General features: G+C 61.0%; 1 protein-coding gene across 6 annotated transcripts in view; it reads right to left on the reverse strand.

Annotated features, from left to right (window-relative positions):
• LOC122562367 (inactive rhomboid protein 2-like) overlaps window positions 1-23,549 on the reverse strand; it is a 310,932-nt gene that overhangs the window by 97,059 nt on the left and 190,324 nt on the right. The gene's annotated exons all lie outside the window — the stretch shown is intronic.

Consider the following 23,549-nt stretch of genomic DNA (forward strand, 5'->3'; position numbering starts at 1 on the left):
GTAGGATGCAGAGAGGGGGTGTAGTATACAGAGGGAAGGTTTGGGATGCAGAGGCAGGGTGTAGGATGCAGAGAGGGGGTGTAGGATACAGACGGAGGGTGTAGGATGCAGAGAGAGGGTGTAGGATGCAGAGAGAGGGTGTAGGATGCAGAGGGAGGGTGTGGGATGCAGAGGGAGGGTGTGGGATGCAGAGGGAGGGTGTGGGATGCAGAGGGAGGGTGTGGGATGCAGAGGGTGGGTGTGGGATGCAGAGGGAGAGTGTAGAATGCAGAAGGAGGGTGTGGGATGCAGAGGGAGGGTGTGGGATGCAGAGGGAGGGTGTGGGATGCAGAGGGAGAGTGTAGAATGCAGAAGGAGGGTGTGGGATGCAGAGGGAGGGGGTGGGATGCAGAGGGATGGGGTGGGATGCAGAGGGATGGGGTGGGAAGCAGAGGGAGGGGGTGGGATGCAGAGGGAGGGTGTGGGATGCAGAGGGAGGGTGTGGGATGCAGAGGGAGGGTGTGGGATGCAGAGGGAGGGTGTGGGATGCAGAGGGAGGGTGTGGGATGCAGAGGGAGGGTGTAGAATGCAGAGGGAGGGTGTAGAATGCAGAGGGAGGGTGTGGGATGCAGAGGGAGGGTGTGAGATGCAGAGGGAGGGTGTGGGATGCAGAGGGAGGGTGTGGGATGCAGAGGGAGGGTGTGGGATGCAGAGGGAGGGTGTGGGATGCAGAGGGAGAGTGTAGAATGCAGAATGAAGGTGTGGGATGCAGAGGGAGGGGGTGGGATGCAGAGGGATGGGGTGGGATGCAGAGGGATGGGGTGTGATGCAGAGGGAGGGGGTGGGATGCAGAGGGAGGGTGTGGGATGCAGAGGGATGGTGTGGGATGCAGAGGGAGGGTGTGGGATGCAGAGGGAGGGTGTGGGATGCAGAGGGAGGGTGTGGAATGCAGAGGGAGGGTGTGGGATGCAGAGGGAGGGTGTGGGATGCAGAGGGAGGGTGTGGGATGCAGAGGGAGGGTGTGGGATGCAGAGGGAGGGTGTAGGATGCAGAGGGGGGGGTGTAGGATGCAGAGGGAGGGTGTGGGATGCAGAGGGAGGGTGTAGAATGCAGAGGGAGGGTGTAGGATGCAGTGGGAGGGTGTGGGATGCAGAGGGAGGGTGTGAGATGCAGAGGGAGGGTGTGGGATGCAGAGGGAGGGTGTGGGATGTAGATGGAGGGTGTGGGATGCAGAGGGAGGGTCTAGGATGCAGAGGGAGGGTGTGGGATCCAGAGAGAGGGTGTAGGATGCAGAGAGGGGGTGTAGGATGCAGAAAGGGGGTGTAGGATGCAGAGAGGGGGTGTAGGATGCAGAGGGAGGGTGTAGAATGCAGAGGGAGGGTGTAGAATGCAGAGGGAGAGTGTAGAATGCAGAGGGAGGGTGTGGGCTGCAGAGGGAGGGTGTGGGATGCAGAGGGAGGGTGTGGGATGCAGAGGGAGGGTGTGGCATGCAGAGGGAGGGTGGGGGATGCAGAGGGAGGGTGTGGGATGCAGAGGGATGGGGTGGGATGCAGAGGCAGCGTGTGGGATGCAGAGGGAGTGTGTGGGATGCAGAGGGAGGGTGTGGGATGCAGAGAGAGGGTGTAGGATGCAGAGAGAGGGTGTAGGATGCAGAGAGAGGGTGTAGGATGCAGAGAGAGGGTGTAGGATGCAGAGAGAGGGTATAGGATGCAGAGGGGGGGTGTAGGATGCAGAGGGAGGGTGTGGAATGCAGAGAGAGGGTGTGGGATGCAGAGGCAGGGGGTATGGTGCAGAGAGAGGGGGTATGGTGCAGAGAGAGGGGGTATGGTGCAGAGAGAGGGTGTATGGTGCAGAGAGAGGGGGTATGGTGCAGAGAGAGGGGGTATGGTGCAGAGAGAGGGTGTATGGTGCAGAGAGAGGGTGTATGGTGCAGAGAGAGGGGGTATGGTGCAGAGAGAGGGGGTATGGTGCAGAGAGACGGGTTATGGTGCAGAGAGAGCATGTAGGATGCAGGGGGAGGGTGTAGGATACAGAGGGAGGGTGTGGGATGCAGAGAGACGGTGTAGGATGCAGAGAGAGGGTGTAGGATGTAGAGGGAGGGTCTAGGATGCAGAGGGACGGTGTGGGATGCAGAGGGAGGGTGTGGGATGCCGAGGGAGGGTGTGGGATGCAGAGGGAGTGTGTAGAATGCAGAGGGAGGGTGTAGAATGCAGAGGGAGGGTGTAGAATGCAGAGGGAGGGTGTGGGATGCAGAGGGAGGGTGTGGGATGCAGAGGGAGGGCGTGGGATGCAGAGGGAGGGTGTAAGATACAGAGGGAGGGTGTAGGATGCAGAGGGAGGGTGTAGGATGCAGAGGGAGGGTGTAGGATGCAGAGGGAGGGTGTAGGATGCAGAGGGGTGGTGTGGGATGCAGCAGCATGATGTAGGATGCAGGTGGGGGTTTTGGGATGCGGAGGGAGGGTGTGGGATACAGAGAGAGGGACTCGGTGCAGACAGAGGTTGTAGGATGCAGAGAGAGGGGGTAGGTTGCAGAGGGAGGGTGTGGGATGCAGAGGGAAGGTGTGGGATGCAGAGGGAGGGTGTGGGATGCAGACGGAGGGTGTGAGATGCAGTCGGAGGGGGTGAGATGCAGAGAGGGGGTGTGGTATGCAGAGGGAGGGTTTGGGATGCAGAGGGAGGGTGTAGGATGCAGAGAGGGGGTGTAGGATGCAGAGAGGGGGTGTAGAATGCAGAGAGGGGGTGTAGGATGCAGAGAGGGGGTGTAGGATGCAGAGAGGGGGTGTAGGATGCAGAGGGAGGGTGTAGGATGCAGCGAGAGTATGTGGGATACAGCGAGAGTGTGTGGGATGCAGGAGGAGGGTGTGGGATGCAGGCGGAGGGTGTGGGATGCAGAGGGAGGTTGTGGGATGCCGAGGGAGGGTGTAGAATGCAGAGGGAGGGTGTGGGATGCAGAGGGAGGGTGTGGTATGCAGAGGGAGGGTGTGGGATGCAGAGGGAGGGTGTGGGATGCAGAGGGAGGGTGTAGGATGCAGAGAGGGGGTGTAGGATGCAGAGAGGGGGTGGAGGATGCAGAGAGGGGGTGTAGGATGCAGCGAGAGGGTGTGGGATACAGCGAGAGTGTGTGGGATGCAGGCGGAGGGTGTGGGATGCAGGCGGAGTGTGTGGGATGCAGGAGGAGGGTGTGGGATGCAGGCGGAGGGTGTGGGATGCAGGCGGAGGGTGTGGGATTCAGAGAGAGGGTGTAGAATGCATAGAGATGGTGTAGGATGCAGAGGCAGGGTGTATGATGCAGAGGGAGGGTCTAGGATGCAGAGGGAGGGTGTGGGATGCAGAGGAAGGGTGTGGGACGCAGAGGGAGGGTGTGGAATGCAGAGGGAGGGTTTGGGATACGGAGAGAGGGAGTGGGTGCAGACAGAGGCAGTAGGATGCAGAGAGAGGATGTAGGATGCAGAGGGAGGGTGTGGGATGCAGAGGGAGGGTGTGGGATGCAGAGGGAGGGTGTGGGATGCAGTGGGGGGGTGTGGGATGCAGCAGCATGGCGTAGGATGCAGAGAGAGGATGTGGGATGCGGAGGGAGGGTGTGGGATGCAGAGGGAGGGTGTGGGATGCAGAGGGAGGGTGTGGGATGCAGAGGGAGGGTGTGGGATGCAGAGGGAGGGTGTAGGATGCAGAGGGAGGGTGTAGAATTCAGAGGGAGGGTGTAGGATTCAGAGGGAGGGTGTGGAATGCAGAGGGAGGGTGTGGATTGCTGAGGGAGGGTGTGGGATGCAGAGAGAGGGTGTGGGATGCAGCGAGTGGGTGTGGGATGCAGCGAGAGGGTGTGGGATGCAGCGAGAGGATGTGGGATGCAGCGAGAGGGTGTGGGATGCAGAGGGTGGGTGTGGGATGCAGGGGGAAGGTGTGGGATGCAGGGGGAGGGTGTGGGATGCAGGGGGAGGGTGTGGGATGCAGGGGAGGGTTTGGGATGCAGGGGGAGGGTGTGGGATGCAGGGGGAGGGTGTGGGATGCAGGGGGAGGGTGTGGGATGCAGAGGGAGGGTGTGGGATGCAGAGGCAGGGTGTGGGATGCAGAGAGAGGGTGTAGGATGCAGAGAGGGGGTGTAGGATGCAGAGAGGGTGTGTAGGATGCAGAGAGGGGGTGTAGGATGCAGAGGGGGTGTAGGATGCAGAGGGAGGGTGTAGGATGCAGAGGGAGGGTGTGGGTTGCAGAGGGGGGGGTGTGGGATGCATCAGCATGGTGTGGGATGCAGAAAGAGGATGTGGGATGCAGAGGGAGCATGTGGGATGCAGAGGGAGGGTGTGGGATGCAGAGCAAGGGTGTGGGATGCAGAGGGAGGGTGCGGGATGCAGAGGGAGGGTGTGGGATGCAGAGGGAGGGTGTGGGATGCAGAGGGAGGGTGTAAGATCCAGAGGGAGGGTGTCGGATACAGAGAGAGGGTGTAGAATGCAGAGGGAAGGTGTGGGATGCCGAGGGAGGGTGTGGGATGCAGACAGAGGGTGTAGGATGCAGAGAGAGGGTGTAGGATGCAGACAAAGGGTGAAGGATGCAGTGAGGGGGTGTAGGATGCCGAGAGGGGATGTAGGATGCCGAGAGGGGGTGTGGGATGCAGAGGGAGGGTGTGGGATGCAGAGGAAGGGTGTGGGTTGCAGAGGAAGGGTGTGGGATGCAGAGGGAGGGTGTGGGATTCAGAGGGAGCGTGTGGGATTTAGAGGGAGGGTATGGGATTCAGAGGGAGCATGTGGAATTCAGAGGAAGGGTGGAGAATGCAGAGGGAGGGTGTAGGATGCAGAGGGAGGGTGTGGGATGCAGAGGGAGGGTGTGGAATGCAGAGGGAGGGTGTGGAATGCAGAGGGAGGGTGTGGGATGCAGAGGGAGGGTGTGGAATGCAGAGGGAGGGTTTGGGATACGGAGAGAGGGAGTGGGTGCAGACAGAGGCAGTAGGATGCAGAGAGAGGGTGTAGGATGCAGAGGGAGGGTGTGGGATGCAGAGGGAGGGTGTGGGATGCAGAGGGAGGGTGTGGGATGCAGAGGGAGGGTGTGGGATGCAGAGGGAGGGTGTGGGATGCAGAGGGAGGGTGTGGGATGCCGAGGGAGAGTGTAGAATGCAGAGGGAGGGTGTGGGATGCAGAGGGAGGGGGTGGGATGCAGAGGGATGGGGTGGGATGCAGAGGGAGGGTGTGGGATGCAGAGGGAGGGTGTGGGATGCAGAGGGAGGGTGTGGGATGCAGAGGGAGGGTGTGGGATGCAGAGGGAGAGGGTAGGATGCAGAGGGAGGGTGTAGGATGCAGAGATAGGGTGTAGGATGCAGAGAGAGGGTGTAGGATGCAGAGAGGGGGTGTAGGATGCAGAGGGGGGTGTAGGATGCAGAGGGGGGGTGTAGGATGCAGAGGGAGGGTGTGGGTTGCAGAGGGAGGGTGTGGAATGCAGAGAGAGGGTGTGGGATGCAGAGAGGGGGTGTAGGATGCAGAGAGGGTGTGTAGCATGCAGTGGGAGGGTGTGGGTTGCAGAGGGAGGGTGTAGGATGCAGAGGCAGGGTGCAGAATGCAGAGGCAGGGTGTAGGATGCAGAGGCAGGGGGTATGTTGCAGAGAGAGGGGGTATGGTGCAGAGAGAGGGTGTATGGTGCAGAGAGAGGGGGTATGGTGCAGAGAGAGGGGGTATGGTGCAGAGAGACGGGTTATGGTGCAGAGAGAGCATGTAGGATGCAGGGGGAGGGTGTAGGATACAGAGGGAGGGTGTGGGATGCTGAGAGAGGGTACGGAATGCAGAGAGGGTGTGGGATGCAGAGAGAGGGTGTGGGATGCAGAGAGAGGGTGTGGGATGCAGAGAGAGGGTGTAGGATGCAGAGAGAGGGTGTAGGATGTAGAGGGAGGGTCTAGGATGCAGAGGGAGGGTGTGGGATGCAGAGGGAGGGTGTGGGATGCCGAGGGAGGGTGTAGAATGCAGAGGGAGGGTGTAGAATGCAGAGGGAGGGTGTAGAATGCAGAGGGAGGGTGTGGGATGCAGAGGGAGGGTGTGGGATGCAGAGGGAGGGCGTGGGATGCAGAGGGAGGATGTGGATTGCAGAGGCAAGGTTTAGGATGCAGAGAGAGGGTGTAGGATGCAGAGAGGGGGTGTAGGATGCAGAGGGAGGGTGTAGGATGCAGAGGGAGGGTGTAGGATGCAGAGGGGTGGTGTGGGATGCAGCAGCATGATGTAGGATGCAGGTGGGGGTTTTGGGATGCGGAGGGAGGGTGTGGGATACAGAGAGAGGGACTCGGTGCAGACAGAGGTTGTAGGATGCAGAGAGAGGGGGTAGGTTGCAGAGGGAGGGTGTGGGATGCAGAGGGAAGGTGGGATGCAGAGGGAGGGTGTGGGATGCAGACGGAGGGTGTGAGATGCAGTCGGAGGGTGTGAGATGCAGACGGAGGGTGTAAGATGCAGACGGAGGGTGTGGGATGCAGAGGGAGGGTGTGGTATGCAGAGGGAGGGTGTGGGATGCAGAGGGAGGGTGTGGGATGCAGAGGGAGGGTGTGGGATGCAGAGGGAGGGTGTAGGATGCAGAGAGGGGGTGTAGGATGCAGAGAGGGGGTGTAGGATGCAGAGAGGGGGTGTAGGATGCAGAGAGGGGGTGTGGGATGCAGAGGGAGAGTGTAGGATGCAGAGAGAGGGTGTGGGATGCAGGAGGAGGGTGTGGGATGCAGGTGGAGGGTGTGGGATGCAGGCGGAGGGTGTGGGATGCAGGCGGAGTGTGTGGGATGCAGAGAGGGTGTGTAGGATGCAGAGGGAGGGTGTGGGATGCAGAGAGAGGGTGTAGTATGCAGAGGGAGGGTGTGGGATTCAGAGGGAGGGTGTGGGATTCAGAGGGAGGGTGTGGGATTCAGAGGGAGGGTGTGGGATTCAGAGGGAGGGTGTAGAATGCATAGAGATGGTGTAGGATGCAGAGGCAGGGTGTATGATGCAGAGGGAGGGTCTAGGATGCAGAGGGAGGGTGTGGGATGCAGAGGAAGGGTGTAGTATGCAGAGGGAGGGTGTGGGATGCAGAGGGAGGGTGTAGTATGCAGAGGGAGGGTGTGGGATGCAGAGGGAGGCTGTGGGATGCAGAGGGAGGGTGTGGGATGCCAAGGGAGGGTGTGGGATGCAGAGGGAGGGTGTAGGATGCAGAGGGAGGGTGTGGGATGCAGAGGGAGGGTGTGGGATGCAGAGGGAAGGTCTAGGATGCAGAGGGAGGGTGTAGGATGCAGAGAGAGGGTGTAGGATGCAGAGAGGGGGTGTAGGTTGCAGAGGGTGTAGGATGCAGAGGGAGGGTGTAGGATGCAGAGGGAGGGTGTGGGTTGCAGAGGGAGGGTGTGGGTTGCAGTGGGGGGGTGTGGGATGCAGCAGCATGGCGTAGGATGCAGAGAGAGGATGTGGGAAGCGGAGGGAGGATTTGGGATACGGAGAGAGGGAGTGGGTGCAGACAGAGGCTGTAGGATGCAGAGAGAGGGTGTAGGATGCAGAGGGAGGGTGTGGGATGCAGAGGGAGGGTGTGGGATGCAGAGGGAGGGTGTGGGATGCAGAGGGAGGGTGTGGGATGCAGAGGGAGGGTGTGGAATGCAGAGGGAGGGTGTGGGATGCAGAGGGAGGGTGTAAAATGCAGACAGAGGGTGTAGGATGCAGAGGGAGGGTGTAGGATTCAGAGGGAGGGTGTAGGATTCAGAGGGAGGGTGTGGAATGCAGAGGGAGGGTGTGGATTGCTGAGGGAGGGTGTGGATTGCTGAGGGAGGGTGTGGGATGCAGCGAGAGGGTGTGGGATGCAGCGAGAGTGTGTGCGATGCAGGAGGAGGGTGTGGGATGCAGGCGGAGGGTGTGGGATGCAGGCGGAGTGTGTAGGATGCAGGGGGAGGTTGTGGAATGCAGAGTGAGGGGGTGTGATGCAGAGGGAGGGTGTGGGATGCAGAGAGAGGTGTGGGATGCAGAGAGAGGGTGTAAAATGCAGAGAGAGGGTGTAGGATGCAGAGAGGGGGTGTGGGATGCAGAGGGAGGGTGTGGGATGCAGAGAGAGGGTGTAGTATGCAGAGGGAGGGTGTAAAATGCAGAGAGAGGGTATAGGATACAGAGGGAGGGTGTGGGATGCAGAGGGAGGGTGTGGGATTCAGAGGGAGGGTGTGGGATTCAGAGGGAGGGTGTGGGATTCAGAGGGAGGGTGTGGGATTCAGAGGGAGGGTGTAGAATGCATAGAGATGGTGTAGGATGCAGAGCAATGGTGTAGGATGCAGAGGGAGGGTCTAGGATGCAGAGAGGGGGTGTGGGATGCAGAGGGAGGGTGTGGGATGCAGAGAGGGGGTATAGGATACAGAGGGAGGGTGTGGGATGCAGAGGGAGGGTGTGGGATTCAGAGGGAGGGTGTGGGATTCAGAGGGAGGGTGTGGGATTCAGAGGGAGGGTGTGGGATTCAGAGGGAGGGTGTAGAATGCATAGAGATGGTGTAGGATGCAGAGGCAGGGTGTATGATGCAGAGGGAGGGTCTAGGATGCAGAGGGAGGGTGTGGGATGCAGAGGAAGGGTGTGGGATGCCAAGGGAGGGTGTAGGATGCAGAGAGAGGGTGTAGGATGCAGAGAGGGGGTGTAGGTTGCAGAGGGTGTAGGATGCAGAGGGAGGGTGTAGGATGCAGAGGGAGGGTGTGGGTTGCAGAGGGAGGGTGTGGGATGCAGAGGGAGGGTGTGGGATGCAGAGGGAGGGTGTGGAATGCAGAGGGAGGGTGTGGGACGCAGAGGGAGGGTGTGTAATGCAGAGGGAGGGTTTGGGATACGGAGAGAGGGAGTGGGTGCAGACAGAGGCAGTAGGATGCAGAGGCAGGGTGTAGGATGCAGAGGGAGGGTGTGGGATGCAGAGGGAGGGTGTGGGATGCAGAGGGAGGGTGTGGGATGCAGTGGGGGGGTGTGGGATGCAGCAGCATGGCGTAGGATGCAGAGAGAGGATGTGGGATGCGGAGGGAGGGTTTGGGATACGGAGAGAGGGAGTGGGTGCAGACAGAGGCAGTAGGATGCAGAGAGAGGGTGTAGGATGCAGAGGGAGGGTGTGGGATGCAGAGGGAGGGTGTGGGATGCAGAGGGAGGGTGTGGGATGCAGAGGGAGGGTGTGGGATGCAGAGGGAGGGTGTGGGATGCAGAGGGAGGGTATAAAATGCAGACAGAGGGTGTAGGATGCAGAGGGAGGGTGTAGGATTCAGAGGGAGGGTGTAGGATTCAGAGGGAGGGTGTGGAATGCAGAGGGAGGGTGTGGATTGCTGAGGGAGGGTGTGGGATGCAGAGAGAGGGTGTGGGATGCAGCGAGTGGGTGTGGGATGCAGCGAGAGGGTGTGGGATGCAGCGAGACGATGTGGGATGCAGCGAGAGGGTGTGGGATGCAGAGGGTGGGTGTGGGATGCAGGGGGAAGGTGTGGGATGCAGGGGGAGGGTGTGGGATGCAGGGGGAGGGTGTGGGATGCAGGGGAGGGTTTGGGATGCAAGGGGAGGGTGTGGGATGCAGGGGGAGGGTGTGGGATGCAGGGGGAGGGTGTGGGATGCAGAGGGAGGGTGTGGGATGCAGAGGCAGGGTGTGGGATGCAGAGGCAGGGTGTGGGATGCAGAGGGGGGGTGTGGGATGCAGAGGGGGTGTAGGATGCAGTGAGGGGGTGTAGGATGCAGAGGGGGTGTAGGATTCAGAGGGAGGGTGTAGGATGCAGAGGGAGGGTGTAGGATGCAGAGGGAGGGTGTGGGTTGCAGAGGGGGGGTGTGGGATGCAGAGCAAGGGTGTGGGATGCAGAGAGAGGATGCGGGATGCAGAGGGAGGGTGTGGGATGCAGGGGGAGGGTGTGGGATGCAGGGGGAGGGTGTGGGATGCAGAGGGAGGGTGTGGGATGCAGGGGGAGGGTGTGGGATGCAGAGGGAGGGTGTGGGATGCAGAGGCAGGGTGTGGGATGCAGAGAGGGTGTGTAGGATGCAGAGAGGGGGTGTAGGATGCAGTGAGGGGGTGTAGGATGCAGAGGGGGTGTAGGATTCAGAGGGAGGGTGTAGGATGCAGAGGGAGGGTGTAGGATGCAGAGGGAGGGTGTGGGTTGCAGAGGGGGGGTGTGGGATGCAGAGGGAGGGTGTGGGATGCAGAGGGAGGGTGTGGGATGCAGAGCAAGGGTGTGGGATGCAGAGGGAGGGTGCGGGATGCAGAGGGAGGGTGTGGGATGCAGAGGGAGGGTGTGGGATGCAGAGGGAGGGTGCGGGATGCAGAGGGAGGGTGTGGGATGCAGAGGGAGGGTGTGGGATGCAGAGCAAGGGTGTGGGATGCAGAGAGAGGATGCGGGATGCAGAGGGAGGGTGTGGGATGCAGAGGGAGGGTGTGGGATGCAGAGCAAGGGTGTGGGATGCAGAGAGAGGATGCGGGATGCAGAGGGAGGGTGTGGGATGCAGAGGGAGGGTGTGGGATGCAGAGCAAGGGTGTGGGATGCAGAGGGAGGGTGCGGGATGCAGAGGGAGGGTCTGGGATGCAGAGGGAGGGTGTAAGATGCAGAGGGAGGGTGTCGGATACAGAGAGAGGGTGTAGAATGCAGAGGGAAGGTGTGGGATGCCGAGGGAGGGTGTGGGATGCTGAGAGAGGGTGTGGGATGCAGAGGGAGGGTGTAGGATGCAGACAGAGGGTGTGGGATGCAGAGAGAGGGTGTAGGATGCAGACAAAGGGTGAAGGATGCAGTGAGGGGGTGTAGGATGCCGAGAGGGGATGTAGGATGCCGAGAGGGGATGTAGGATGCCGAGAGGGGGTGTGGGATGCAGAGGGAGGGTGTGGGATGCAGAGGGAGGGTGTGGGATGCAGAGGAAGGGTGTGGGTTGCAGAGGAAGGGTGTGGGATGCAGAGGGAGGGCGTGGGATGCAGAGGGAGGATGTGGATTGCAGAGGGAGGGTGTGGGATGCAGAGAGTGGGTGTAGGATGCAGAGGGAGGGTGTAGGATGCAGAGGGAGGGTGTAGGATGCAGAGGGAGGGTGTGGGATACAGAGAGAGGGACTCGGTGCAGACAGAGGTGGTGGGATGCAGAGTGAGGGTGTGGGATGCAGAGGGAGGGTGTGGGATGCAGAGGGAGGGTGTGGGATGCAGAGGGAGTGTGTGGGATGCAGAGGGAGGGTGTGGGATGCACAGGGAGGGTGTAAGATGCAGACAGAGGTTGTAGGATGCAGAGGGAGGGTGTAGGATTCAGAGGGAGGGTGTGGAATGCAGAGGGAGGGTGTGGATTGCTGAGGGAGGGTGTGGGATGCAGAGAGAGGGTGTGGGATGCCGAGGGAGGGTGTAGAATGCAGAGGGAGGGTGTGGGATGCAGAGGGAGGGTGTGGGATTCAGAGGGAGGGTGTGGGATGCAGAGGGAGGGTGTAGGATGCAGAGAGGGGGTGTAGGATGCAGAGAGGGGGTGTAGGATGCAGAGAGGGGGTGTAGGATGCAGAGAGGGGGTGTAGGACGCAGAGGGAGGGTGTGGATTGCAGAGGGAGGGTGTGGATTGAAGAGGGAGGGTTTGGGATGCAGAGATGGTGTGTAGGATGCAGAGGGAAGGTGTGGGATGCAGACGGAGGGTGTGAGATGCAGACGGAGGGTGTAAGATGCAGACAGCGGGTGTAAGATGCAGAGGGAGGGAGTAGGATGCAGAGCGAGGGTGTGGGATGCAGAGAGTGGGTGTAGGATGCAGACAGAGGGTGTGGGATGCAGAGGGGGGGGTGTGGGATGCAGCAGCATGGTGTGGGATTCAGAGAGGATGTGGGATGCAGAGGGAGGGGGTATGGTGCAGAGAGAGGGGGTATGGTGCAGAGAGAGGGGGTATGGTGCAGAGAGAGGGGGTATGGTGCAGAGAGAGGGGGTATGGTGCAGAGAGAGGGGGTATGGTGCAGAGAGAGGGGGTATGGTGCAGAGAGAGCGTGTAGGATGCAGAGATGGTGTGTGGGATGCAGAGAGGGGGTGTAGGATGCAGAGGGAGGGTGTAGGATGCAGAGGGAGGGTGTGGGTTGCAGAGGGAGGGTGAGGGATGCAGAGAGAGGGTGTAGGATGGAGAGGGAGGTTGTGGGATTCAGAGGGAGGGTGTGGGATGCAGAGAGAGGGTGTAGGATGCAGAGGGAGGGTGTAGGATGCAGAGGGAGGGTGTGGGTTGCAGAGGGAGGGTGTGGGATGCGGAGAGGGAGGTTGTGGGATTCAGAGGGAGGGTGTGGGATGCAGAGGGAGGGTGTGGGATGCAGAGGGAGGGTGTAGGATGCAGAGAGGGGGTGTAGGATGCAGAGGGAGGGTGTAGGATGCAGAGGGAGGGTGTAGGATGCAGAGGGGTGGTGTGGGATGCAGAGGGAAGGTGTGGGAGGCAGAGGGAGGGTGTGGGATGCAGACGGAGGGTGTGAGATGCAGACGGAGGGTGTAAGATGCAGAGGGAGGGAGTAGGATGCAGAGAGGGGGTGTAGGATACAGAGGGAGGGTGTGGGATGCAGAGACAGGGTGTGGGATGCAGAGAGAGGGTGCAGGATGCAGTGGGAGGGTCTGGAATGCAGAGGGAGGGTGTGGGATGCAGAGGGAGGGTGTGGGATGCCGAGGGAGGGTGTAGAATGCAGAGGGAGGGTGTAGAATGCAGAGGGAGGGTGTGGGATGCAGAGGGAGGGTGTGGGATGCAGAGGGAGGGTGTGGGATGCAGAGGGAGGGTGTGGGATGCAGAGGGAAGGTGTGGGATGCAGAGGGAGGGTGTGGGATGTAGATGGAGGGTGTGGGATGCAGAGGGAGTGTGTGGGATGCAGAGGGAGGGTCTAGGATGCAGAGGGAGGGTGTGGGATGCAGAGGCAGGGTGTGGGATGCAGAGGGAGGGTGTGGGATGCAGAGAGAGGGTGTATGGTGCAGAGAGAGGGGGTATGGTGCAGAGAGAGGGTGTATGGTGCAGAGAGAGGGGGTATGGTGCAGAGAGAGGGGGTATGGTGCAGAGAGAGGGGGTATGGTGCAGAGAGAGGGGGTATGGTGCAGAGAGAGGGGGTATGGTGCAGAGAGAGCGTGTAGGATGCAGAGATGGTGTGTGGGATGCAGAGAGGGGGTGTAGGATGCAGAGAGGGGGTGTAGGATGCGGAGAGGGGGTGTAGGATGCAGAGGGAGGGTGTAGGATGCAGAGGGAGGGTGTGGGATGCAGAGGGAGGGTGTGGGTTGCAGAGGGAGGGTGTGGGATGCCGAGGGAGGGTGTGGGATGCAGAGGGAGGGTGTGGGATGCAGAGGGAGGGTGTGGGATGCAGAGGGAGGGTGTAGAATGCAGAGGGAGGGTGTAGAATGCAGAGGGAGGGTGTGGGATGCAGAGGGAGGGTGTGGGATGTAGATGGAGGGTGTGGGATGCAGAGGGAGGGTCTAGGATGCAGAGGGAGGGTGTGGGATGCAGAGGGAGGGTGTGGGATGCAGAGGGAGGGTGTGGGATGCAGAGGCAGGGTGTAGGATGCAGAGAGGGGGTGTAGGATACAGAGGGAGGGTGTGGGATGCAGAGAGAGAGTGAGGGATGCAGAGAGAGGGTGTGGGATGCAGAGCAAGGGGGTAGGATGCAGAGGGAGGGTGTAGAATGCAGAGGGAGGGTGTAGAATGCAGAGGGAGGGTGTGGGATGCAGAGGGAGGGTGTGGGATGCAGAGGGAGGGTGTGGGATGCAGAGGGAGGGTGTGGGATGCAGAGGGAGAGTGTAGAATGCAGAAGGAGGGTGTGGGATGCAGAGGGAGGGGGTGGGATGCAGAGGGATGGGGTGTGATGCAGAGGGAGGATGTGGGATGCAGAGGGAGGATGTGGGATGCAGAGGGAGGGTGTGGGATGCAGAGGGAGGGTGTGGGATGCAGAGGGAGGGTGTGGGATGCAGAGGGAGGGTGTGGAATGCAGAGGGAGGGTGTGGGATGCCGAGGGAGGGTGTAGAATGCAGAGGGAGGGTGTGGGATGCAGAGGAAGGGTGTGGGATGCAGAGGGAGGGTGTGGGATGCAGAGGGAGGGTGTGGGATGCAGAGGGAGGGTGTGGGATGCAGAGGGAGGGTGTGGGATACAGACGGAGGGTGTAGAATGCAGAGGGAGGGTGTGGGATGCAGAGGGAGGGTGTGAGATGCAGAGGGAGGGTGTGGGATGCAGAGGGAGGGTGTCGGATGTAGATGGAGGGTGTGGGATGCAGAGGGATGGTCTAGGATGCAGAGGGAGGTTGTGGGATCCAGAGAGAGGGTGTAGGATGCAGAAAGGGGGTGTAGGATGCAGAGAGGGGGTGTAGGATGCAGAGGGAGGGTGTAGGATGCAGAGGGAGGGTGTAGAATGCAGAGGGAGAGTGTAGAATGCAGAGGGAAGGTGTGGGATGCAGAGGGAGGGTGTGGGATGCAGAGGGAGGGTGTGGGATGCAGAGGGAGGGTGTGGGATGCAGAGGGAGAGTGTGGGATGCAGAGGGAGGGTGTGGGATGCAGAGGGATGGGGTGGCATGCAGAGGCAGCGTGTGGGATGCAGAGGGAGGGTGTGGGATGCAGAGAGAGGGTGTAGGATGCAGAGAGAGGGTGTAGGATGCAGAGAGAGGGTGTAGGATGCAGAGGGGTTTGTAGGATGCAGAGAGGGGGTGTAGGATGCAGAGAGGGGGTGTAGGATGCGGTGAGGGGGTGTAGGATGCAGAGGGGAGTGTAGGATGCAGAGGGGGTTGTAGGATGCAGAGGGAGGGTGTGGGTTGCAGAGGGAGGGTGTAGGATGCAGAGGCAGGGTGCAGAATGCAGAGGCAGGGTGCAGAATGCAGAGGCAGGGGGTATGGTGCAGAGAGAGGGGGTATGGTGCAGAGAGAGCATGTAGGATGCAGGGGGAGGGTGTAGGATACAGAGGGAGGGTGTGGGATGCTGAGAGAGGGTACGGAATGCAGAGAGGGTGTGGGATGCAGAGAGAGGGTGTGGGATGCGGAGAGAGGGTGTGGGATGCAGAGAGAGGGTGTAGGATGCAGAGAGAGGGTGTAGGATGTAGAGGGAGGGTCTAGGATGCAGAGGGAGGGTGTGGGATGCAGAGGGAGGGTGTGGGATGCAGAGGGAGTGTGTAGGATGCAGGGGGAGGTTGTGGGATGCAGAGTGAGGGTGTAGTATGCAGAGGGAGGGTGTAAAATGCAGAGAGAGGGTGTAAGATGGAGAGGGAGGGTGTAGAATGCAGAGACGGGGTATAGGATACAGAGGGAGGGTGTGGGATGCAGAGGGAGGGTGTGGGATTCAGAGGGAGGGTGTGGGATTCAGAGGGAGGGTGTGGGATTCAGAGGGAGGGTGTAGAATGCATAGAGATGGTGTAGGATGCAGAGGGAGGGTCTAGGATGCAGAGGGAGGGTGTGGGATGCAGAGGGAGGCTGTGGGATGCAGAGGGAAGGTGTGGGATGCCAAGGGAGGGTGTGGGATGCAGAGGGAGGGTGTAGGATGCAGAGGGAGGGTGTGGGATGCAGAGGGAGGGTGTGGGATGCAGAGGGAAGGTCTAGGATGCAGAGGGAGGGTGTAGGATGCAGAGGGAGGGTGTGGGATGCAGAGGGAAGGTGTGGGATGCAGAGGGAGGGCGTGGGATGCAGAGGGAGGGCGTGGGATGCAGAGGGAGGGTGTGGGATGCAGAGGGAGGGTGTGGGATGCAGAGGGAGGGTGTGGGATGCAGAGGGAGAGTGTAGAATGCAGAGGGAGGGTGTGGGATGCAGAGGGAGGGTGTGGGATGCAGAGGGATGGGGTGGGATGCAGAGGGAGGGTGTGGGATGCAGAGGGAGGGTGTGGGATGCAGAGGGAGGGTGTGGGATGCAGAGGGAGAGGGTAGGATGCAGAGGGAGGGTGTAGGATGCGGAGAGAGGGTGTAGGATGCAGAGAGAGGGTGTAGGATGCAGAGAGGGGGTGTAGGATGCAGTGAGGGGGTGTAGGATGCAGAGGGGGGTGTAGGATGCAGAGGGGGGGTGTAGGATGCAGAGGGAGGGTGTGGGTTGCCGAGGGAGGGTGTGGAATGCAGAGAGAGGGTGTGGGATGCAGAGAGGGGGTGTAGGATGCAGAGAGGGGGTGTAGGATGTAGAGGGAGGGTGTGGGTTGCAGAGGGAGGGTGTGGGATGCAGAGGCAGAGTGCAGAATGCAGAGGCAGGGGGTATGGTGCAGAGAGAGGGGGTATGGTGCAGAGAGAGGGGGTATGGTGCAGAGAGAGCATGTAGGATGCAGGGGGAGGGTGTAGGATACAGAGGGAGGGTGTGGGATGCTGAGAGAGGGTACGGAATGCAGAGAGGGTGTGGGATGCAGAGAGAGGGTGTGGGATGCGGAGAGAGGGTGTGGGATGCAGAGAGAGGGTGTAGGATGCAGAGAGAGGGTGTAGGATGTAGAGGGAGGGTCTAGGATGCAGAGGGAGGGTGTGGGATGCAGAGGGAGGGTGTGGGATGCAGAGGGAGTGTGTAGGATGCAGGGGGAGGTTGTGGGATGCAGAGTGAGGGGGTGTGATGCAGAGGGAGGGTGTGGGATGCAGAGAGAGGTGTGGGATGCAGAGAGGGGGTATAGGATACAGAGGGAGGGTGTGGGATGCAGAGGGAGGGTGTGGGATTCAGAGGGAGGGTGTGGGATTCAGAGGGAGGGTGTGGGATTCAGAGGGAGGGTGTAGAATGCATAGAGATGGTGTAGGATGCAGAGCAATGGTGTAGGATGCAGAGGGAGGGTCTAGGATGCAGAGGGAGGGTGTGGGATGCAGAGGGAGGCTGTGGGATGCAGAGGGAGGGTGTGGGATGCCAAGGGAGGGTGTGGGATGCAGAGGGAGGGTGTGGGATGCAGAGGGAGGGTGTGGGATGCAGAGGGAGGGTGTGGGATGCAGAGGGAAGGTCTAGGATGCAGATGGAGGGTGTAGGATGCAGAGAGAGGGTGTAGGATGCAGAGAGGGGGTGTAGGTTGCAGAGGGTGTAGGATGCAGAGGGAGGGTGTAGGATGCAGAGGGAGGGTGTGGGTTGCAGAGGGAGGGTGTGGGTTGCAGTGGGGGGGTGTGGGATGCAGCAGCATGGCGTAGGATGCAGAGAGAGGATGTGGGATGCGGAGGGAGGGTTTGGGATACGGAGAGAGGGAGTGGGTGCAGACAGAGGCTGTAGGATGCAGAGAGAGGGTGTAGGATGCAGAGGGAGGGTGTGGGATGCAGAGGGAGGGTGTGGGATGCAGAGGGAGGGTGTGGGATGCAGAGGGAGGGTGTGGGATGCAGAGGGAGGGTGTGGGATGCAGAGGGAGGGTGTGGAATGCAGAGGGAGGGTGTGGGATGCAGAGGGAGGGTGTAAAATGCAGACAGAGGGTGTACGATGCAGAGGGAGGGTGTAGGATTCAGAGGGAGGGTGTAGGATTCAGAGGGAGGGTGTGGAATGCAGAGGGAGGGTGTGGATTGCTGAGGGAGGGTGTGGATTGCTGAGGGAGGGTGTGGGATGCAGCGAGAGGGTGTGGGATGCAGCGAGAGTGTGTGGGATGCAGGAGGAGGGTGTGGGATGCAGGCGGAGGGTGTGGGATGCAGGCGGAGTGTGTAGGATGCAGGGGGAGGTTGTGGGATGCAGAGTGAGGGGGTGTGATGCAGAGGGAGGGTGTGGGATGCAGAGAGAGGTGTGGGATGCAGAGAGAGGGTGTAAAATGCAGAGAGAGGGTGTAAGATGCAGAGGGAGGGTGTGGGATGCAGAGGGAGGGTGTGGGATGCAGAGGGAGGGTGTAGGATTCAGAGGGAGGGTGTAGGATTCAGAGGGAGGGTGTGGAATGCAGAGGGAGGGTGTGGATTGCTGAGGGAGGGTGTGGGATGCAGAGAGAGGGTGTGGGATGCAGCGAGAGGGTGTAGGATGCAGCGAGAGGATGTGGGATGCAGCGAGAGGGTGTGGGATGCAGAGGGTGGGTGTGGGATGCAGGGGGAAGGTGTGGGATGCAGGGGGAGGGTGTGGGATGCAGGGGGAGGGTGTGGGATGCAGGGGGAGGGTGTGGGATGCAGGGGAGGGTTTGGGATGCAGGGGGAGGTTGTGGGACGCAGGGGGAGGGTGTGGGTTGCAGGGGGAGGGTGTGGGATGCAGAGGGAGGGTGTGGGTTGCAGAGGCAGGGTGTGGGATGCAGAGGCAGGGTGTAGGATGCAGAGAGGGGGTGTAGGATGCAGAGGGGGTGTAGGATGCAGAGGGAGGGTGTAGGATGCCGAGGGAGGGTGTAGGATGCAGAGGGAGGGTGTGGGTTGCAGAGGGAGGGTGTGGGATGCATCAGCATGGTGTGGGATGCAGAGAGAGGATGTGGGATGCAGAGGGAGGGTGTGGGATGCAGAGGGAGGGTGCGGGATGCAGAGGGAGGGTCTGGGATGCAGAGGGAGGGTGTAAGATGCAGAGGGAGGGTGTCGGATACAGAGAGAGGGTGTAGGATGCAGAGGGAGGGTGTGGGTTGCAGAGGGAGGGTGTGGGTTGCAGTGGGGGGGTGTGGGATGCAGCAGCATGGCGTAGGATGCAGAGAGAGGATGTGGGATGCGGAGGGAGGGTTTGGGATACGGAGAGAGGGAGTGGGTGCAGACAGAGGCTGTAGGATGCAGAGAGAGGGTGTAGGATGCAGAGGGAGGGTGTGGGATGCAGAGGGAGGGTGTGGGATGCAGAGGGAGGGTGTGGGATGCAGAGGGAGGGTGTGGGATGCAGAGGGAGGGTGTGGGATGCAGAGGGAGGGTGTGGAATGCAGAGGGAGGGTGTGGGATGCAGAGGGAGGGTGTAAAATGCAGACAGAGGGTGTACGATGCAGAGGGAGGGTGTAGGATTCAGAGGGAGGGTGTAGGATTCAGAGGGAGGGTGTGGAATGCAGAGGGAGGGTGTGGATTGCTGAGGGAGGGTGTGGATTGCTGAGGGAGGGTGTGGGATGCAGCGAGAGGGTGTGGGATGCAGCGAGAGTGTGTGGGATGCAGGAGGAGGGTGTGGGATGCAGGCGGAGGGTGTGGGATGCAGGCGGAGTGTGTAGGATGCAGGGGGAGGTTGTGGGATGCAGAGTGAGGGGGTGTGATGCAGAGGGAGGGTGTGGGATGCAGAGAGAGGTGTGGGATGCAGAGAGAGGGTGTAAAATGCAGAGAGAGGGTGTAAGATGCAGAGGGAGGGTGTGGGATGCAGAGGGAGGGTGTGGGATGCAGAGGGAGGGTGTAGGATTCAGAGGGAGGGTGTAGGATTCAGAGGGAGGGTGTGGAATGCAGAGGGAGGGTGTGGATTGCTGAGGGAGGGTGTGGGATGCAGAGAGAGGGTGTGGGATGCAGCGAGAGGGTGTAGGATGCAGCGAGAGGATGTGGGATGCAGCGAGAGGGTGTGGGATGCAGAGGGTGGGTGTGGGATGCAGGGGGAAGGTGTGGGATGCAGAGGGAGGGTGTGGGATGCAGGGGGAGGGTGTGGGATGCAGGGGAGGGTTTGGGATGCAGGGGGAGGTTGTGGGACGCAGGGGGAGGGTGTGGGTTGCAGGGGGAGGGTGTGGGATGCAGAGGGAGGGTGTGGGTTGCAGAGGCAGGGTGTGGGATGCAGAGGCAGGGTGTAGGATGCAGAGAGGGGGTGTAGGATGCAGAGGGGGTGTAGGATGCAGAGGGAGGGTGTAGGATGCCGAGGGAGGGTGTAGGATGCAGAGGGAGGGTGTGGGTTGCAGAGGGAGGGTGTGGGATGCATCAGCATGGTGTGGGATGCAGAGAGAGGATGTGGGATGCAGAGGGAGGGTGTGGGATGCAGAGGGAGGGTGCGGGATGCAGAGGGAGGGTCTGGGATGCAGAGGGAGGGTGTAAGATGCAGAGGGAGGGTGTCGGATACAGAGAGAGGGTGTAGAATGCAGAGGGAAGGAGTGGGATGCCGAGGGAGGGTGTGGGATGCTGAGAGAGGGTGTGGGATGCAGAGGGAGGGTGTAGGATGCAGACAGAGGGTGTAGGATGCAGAGAGAGGGTGTAGGATGCAGACAGAGGGTGATGGATGCAGTGAGGGGGTGTAGGATGCCGAGAGGGGATGTAGGATGCCGAGAGGGGATGTAGGATGCCGAGAGGGGGTGTGGGATGCAGAGGGAGGGTGTGGGATGCAGAGGGAGGGTGTGGGATGCAGAGGGAGGGTGTGGGATGCAGAGGAAGGGTGTGGGTTGCAGAGGAAGGGTGTGGGATGCAGAGGGAGGGTGTGGGATTCAGAGGGAGCGTGTGGGATTCAGAGGGAGCGTGTGGGATTCAGAGGGAGCGTGTGGGATTTAGAGGGAGGGTATGGGATTCAGAAGGAGCATGTGGGATTCAGAGGGATCGTGTGGAATTCAGAGGAAGGGTGGAGAATGCAGAGGGAGGGTGTAGGATAGAGAGGGAGGGCCTAGGCTTCAGAGGGAGGGTATGGGATGCAGAGGAGGGTGTGGGATGCAGAGGGTGGCTGTAGGATGCAGAGGGAGGGCGTGGGATGCAGAGGGAGTGTGTGGGATGCAGAGTAAGGGTGTGGGATGCAGAGGGATGGTGTGGGATGCAGAGGGAGGGTGTAGGATGCAGAGGGAGGGTGTGGGATGCAGAGGGAGGGTGTGGGATGCAGAGGGAGGGTGTGGGATGCACAGGGAGGGTGTAAGATGCAGACAGAGGTTGTAGGATGCAGAGGGAGGGTGTAGGATTCAGAGGGAGGGTGTGGAATGCAGAGGGAGGGTGTGGATTGCTGAGGGAGGGTGTGGGATGCAGAGAGAGGGTGTGGGATGCAGCGAGAGTGTGTGGGATGCAGCGAGAGGATGTGGGATGCAGCGAGAGGGTGTGGGATGCAGAGGGAGGGTGTGGGATGCAGGGGGAGGGTGTGGGATGCAGGGGGAGGGTGTGGGATGCAGGGGGAGGGTGTGGGATGCAGGGGGAGGGTGTGGGATGCAGAGGGAGGGTGTGGGATGCAGGGGGAGGGTGTGGGATGCAGGGGGAGGGTGTGGGATGCAGGGGGAGGGTGTGGGATGCAGGGGGAGGTTGTGGAATGCAGGGGGAGGGTGTGGGATGCAGGGGGAGGGTGTGGGATTCAGGGGGAGGGTGTGGGATGCAGAGGGAGGGTGTGGGATGCAGAGAGAGGGTGTATGATGCAGAGTGAGGGTGTATGATGCAGAGTGAGGGTGTGGGTTGCAGAGGGGGGGGTGTGGGATGCAGCAGCATGGTGTGGGATGCAGAGAGAGGGTGTAGGATGGAGAGGGAGGTTGTGGGATTCAGAGGGAGGGTGTGGGATGCACAGGGAGGGTGTAAGATGCAGACAGAGGGTGTAGGATGCAGAGGGAGGGTGTAGGATTCAGAGGGAGGGTGTGGAATGCAGAGGGAGGGTGTGGAATGCAGAGGGAGGGTGTGGATTGCTGAGGGAGGGTGTGGGATGCAGAGAGAGGGTGTGGGATGCAGCGAGAGGGTGTGGGATGCAGCGAGAGGATGTGGGATGCAGCGAGAGGGTGTGGGATGCAGGGGGAGGGTGTGGGATGCAGGGGGAGGGTGTGGGATGCAGGGGGAGGGTGTGGGATGCAGGGGGAGGGTGTGGGATGCAGAGGGGTGGTGTGGGATGCAGGGGGAGGTTGTGGGATGCAGGGGGAGCTTGTGGGATGCAGGGGGAGGTTGTGGGATGCAGGGGGAGGGTGTGGAATGCAGGGGGAGGGTGTGGGATGCAGGGGGAGGGAGTGGGATGCAGAGGCAGGGTGTAGGATGCAGAGAGAGGGTGTATGATGCAGAGAGAGGGTGTAGAATGCAGAGAGGGTGTAGGATGCAAAGGGAGGGTGTAGGATGCAGAGGGAGGGTGTACGATGCAGAGGGAGGGTGTGGGTTGCAGAGGGGGGGTGTGGGATGCAGCTGCATGGTGTGGGATGCAGAGAGGATGTGGGATGCAGAGGGAGGGTATGGGATACAGAGAGAGGGTGTGGGATGCAGAGGGAGGGTGTAGGATGCAGACAGAGGGTGTAGGATGCAGAGGGAGGGTGTAGGATTCAGAGAGAGGGTGTGGGATGCAGAGGGAGGGTGTGGGATGCAGAGGGAGGGTGTGGGATGCAGAGGGAGGGTGTGGGATGCAGAGGGAGGGTGTAGGATGCAGAGGGAGGGTGTAGGATGCAGAGGGAGGGTGTAGGATGCAGAGAGGGGGTGTAGGATGCAGAGAGGGGGTGTGGGATGCAGAGGGAGGGTGTGGGATGCAGAGAGAGGGTGTAGTATGCAGAGGGAGGGTGTAAAATGCAGAGAGAGGGTGTAAGATGCAGAGGGAGGGTGTAGAATGCAGAGAGGGGGTATAGGATACAGAGGGAGGGTGTGGGATGCAGAGGGAGGGTGTGGGATTCAGAGGGAGGGTGTGGGATTCAGAGGGAGGGTGTCGGATTCAGAGGGAGGGTGTGCAATTCAGAGGGAGGGTGTGGGATTCAGAGGGAGGTTATAGAATGCATAGAGATGGTGCAGGATGCAGAGCAATGGTGTAGGATGCAGAGGGAGCGTCTAGGATGCAGAGGGAGGGTGTGGGATGCAGAGGGAGGCTGTGGGATGCAGAGGGAGGGTGTGGGATGCCGAGGGAGGGTGCGGGATGCAGAGGGAGAGTGTGGGATGCAGAGGGAGGGTGTGGGATGCAGAGGGAGGGTGTAGGATGCAGAGGGAGGGTGTGGGATGCAGAGGGAGGGTGTGGGATGCAGAGGGAGGGTGTGGGATGCCGAGGGAGGGTGTGGGATGCAGAGGGAGGGTGTGGGATGCAGAGGGAGGGTGTAGGATGCAGAGGGAGGGTGTGGGATTCAGAGGGAGGGTGTGGGATTCAGAGGGAGGTTATAGAATGCATAGAGATGGTGCAGGATGCAGAGCAAGGGTGTAGGATGCAGAGGGAGCGTCTAGGATGCAGAGGGAGGCTGTGGGATGCAGATGGAGGGTGTGGGATGCCGAGGGAGGGTGTGGGATGCCGAGGGAGGGTGTGGGATGCAGAGGGAGGGTGTGGGATGCAGAGGGAGGTTATAGAATGCATAGAGATGGTGCAGGATGCAGAGCAAGGGTGTAGGATGCAGAGGGAGCGTCTAGGATGCAGAGGGAGGGTGTGGGATGCAGAGGGAGGCTGTGGGATGCAGAGGGAGGGTGTGGGATGCCGAGGGAGGGTGTGGGATGCAGAGGGAGAGTGTGGGATGCAGAGGGAGAGTGTAGGATGCAGAGCGAGGGTGTGGGATGCAGAGGGAGGGTGTGGGATGCAGAGGGAGGGTGTGGGATGCAGAGGGAGGGGGTAGGATGCAGAGGGAGGGTGTAGGATGCAGAGAGGGGGTGTAGGTTGCAGAGGGAGGGTGTAGGATGCAGAGGGAGGGTGTAGGATGCAGAGGGAGGGTGTGGGTTGCAGAGGGAGGGTGTGGGTTGCAGAGGGGGGGGGGTGGGATGCAGCAGCATGGTGTAGGATGCAGAGAGAGGATGTGGGATGCGGAGGGAGGGTTTGGGATGCAGGGGGAGGGTGTGGGATGCAGGGGGAGGGTGTGGGATGCAGGGGGAGGTTGTGGGATGCAGGGGGAGGGTTGGGGATGCAGGGGGAGGTTGTGGGATGCAGGGGGAGGGTGTGGGATGCAGGGGGAGGGTGTGGGATGCAGGGGGAGGGTGTGGGATGCAGAGGGAGGGTGTGGGATGCAGAGGCAGGGTATGGGATGCAGAGGCAGGGTGTATGATGCAGAGGGAGGGTGTAGGATGCAGAGGGAGGGTGTAG

This window comes from Chiloscyllium plagiosum, unplaced genomic scaffold, assembly GCF_037043375.1.
Source record: "Chiloscyllium plagiosum isolate Xiang-an unplaced genomic scaffold, Cpla_swu_hap1 HiC_scaffold_25, whole genome shotgun sequence".
NCBI lineage: Eukaryota > Metazoa > Chordata > Chondrichthyes > Orectolobiformes > Hemiscylliidae > Chiloscyllium > Chiloscyllium plagiosum.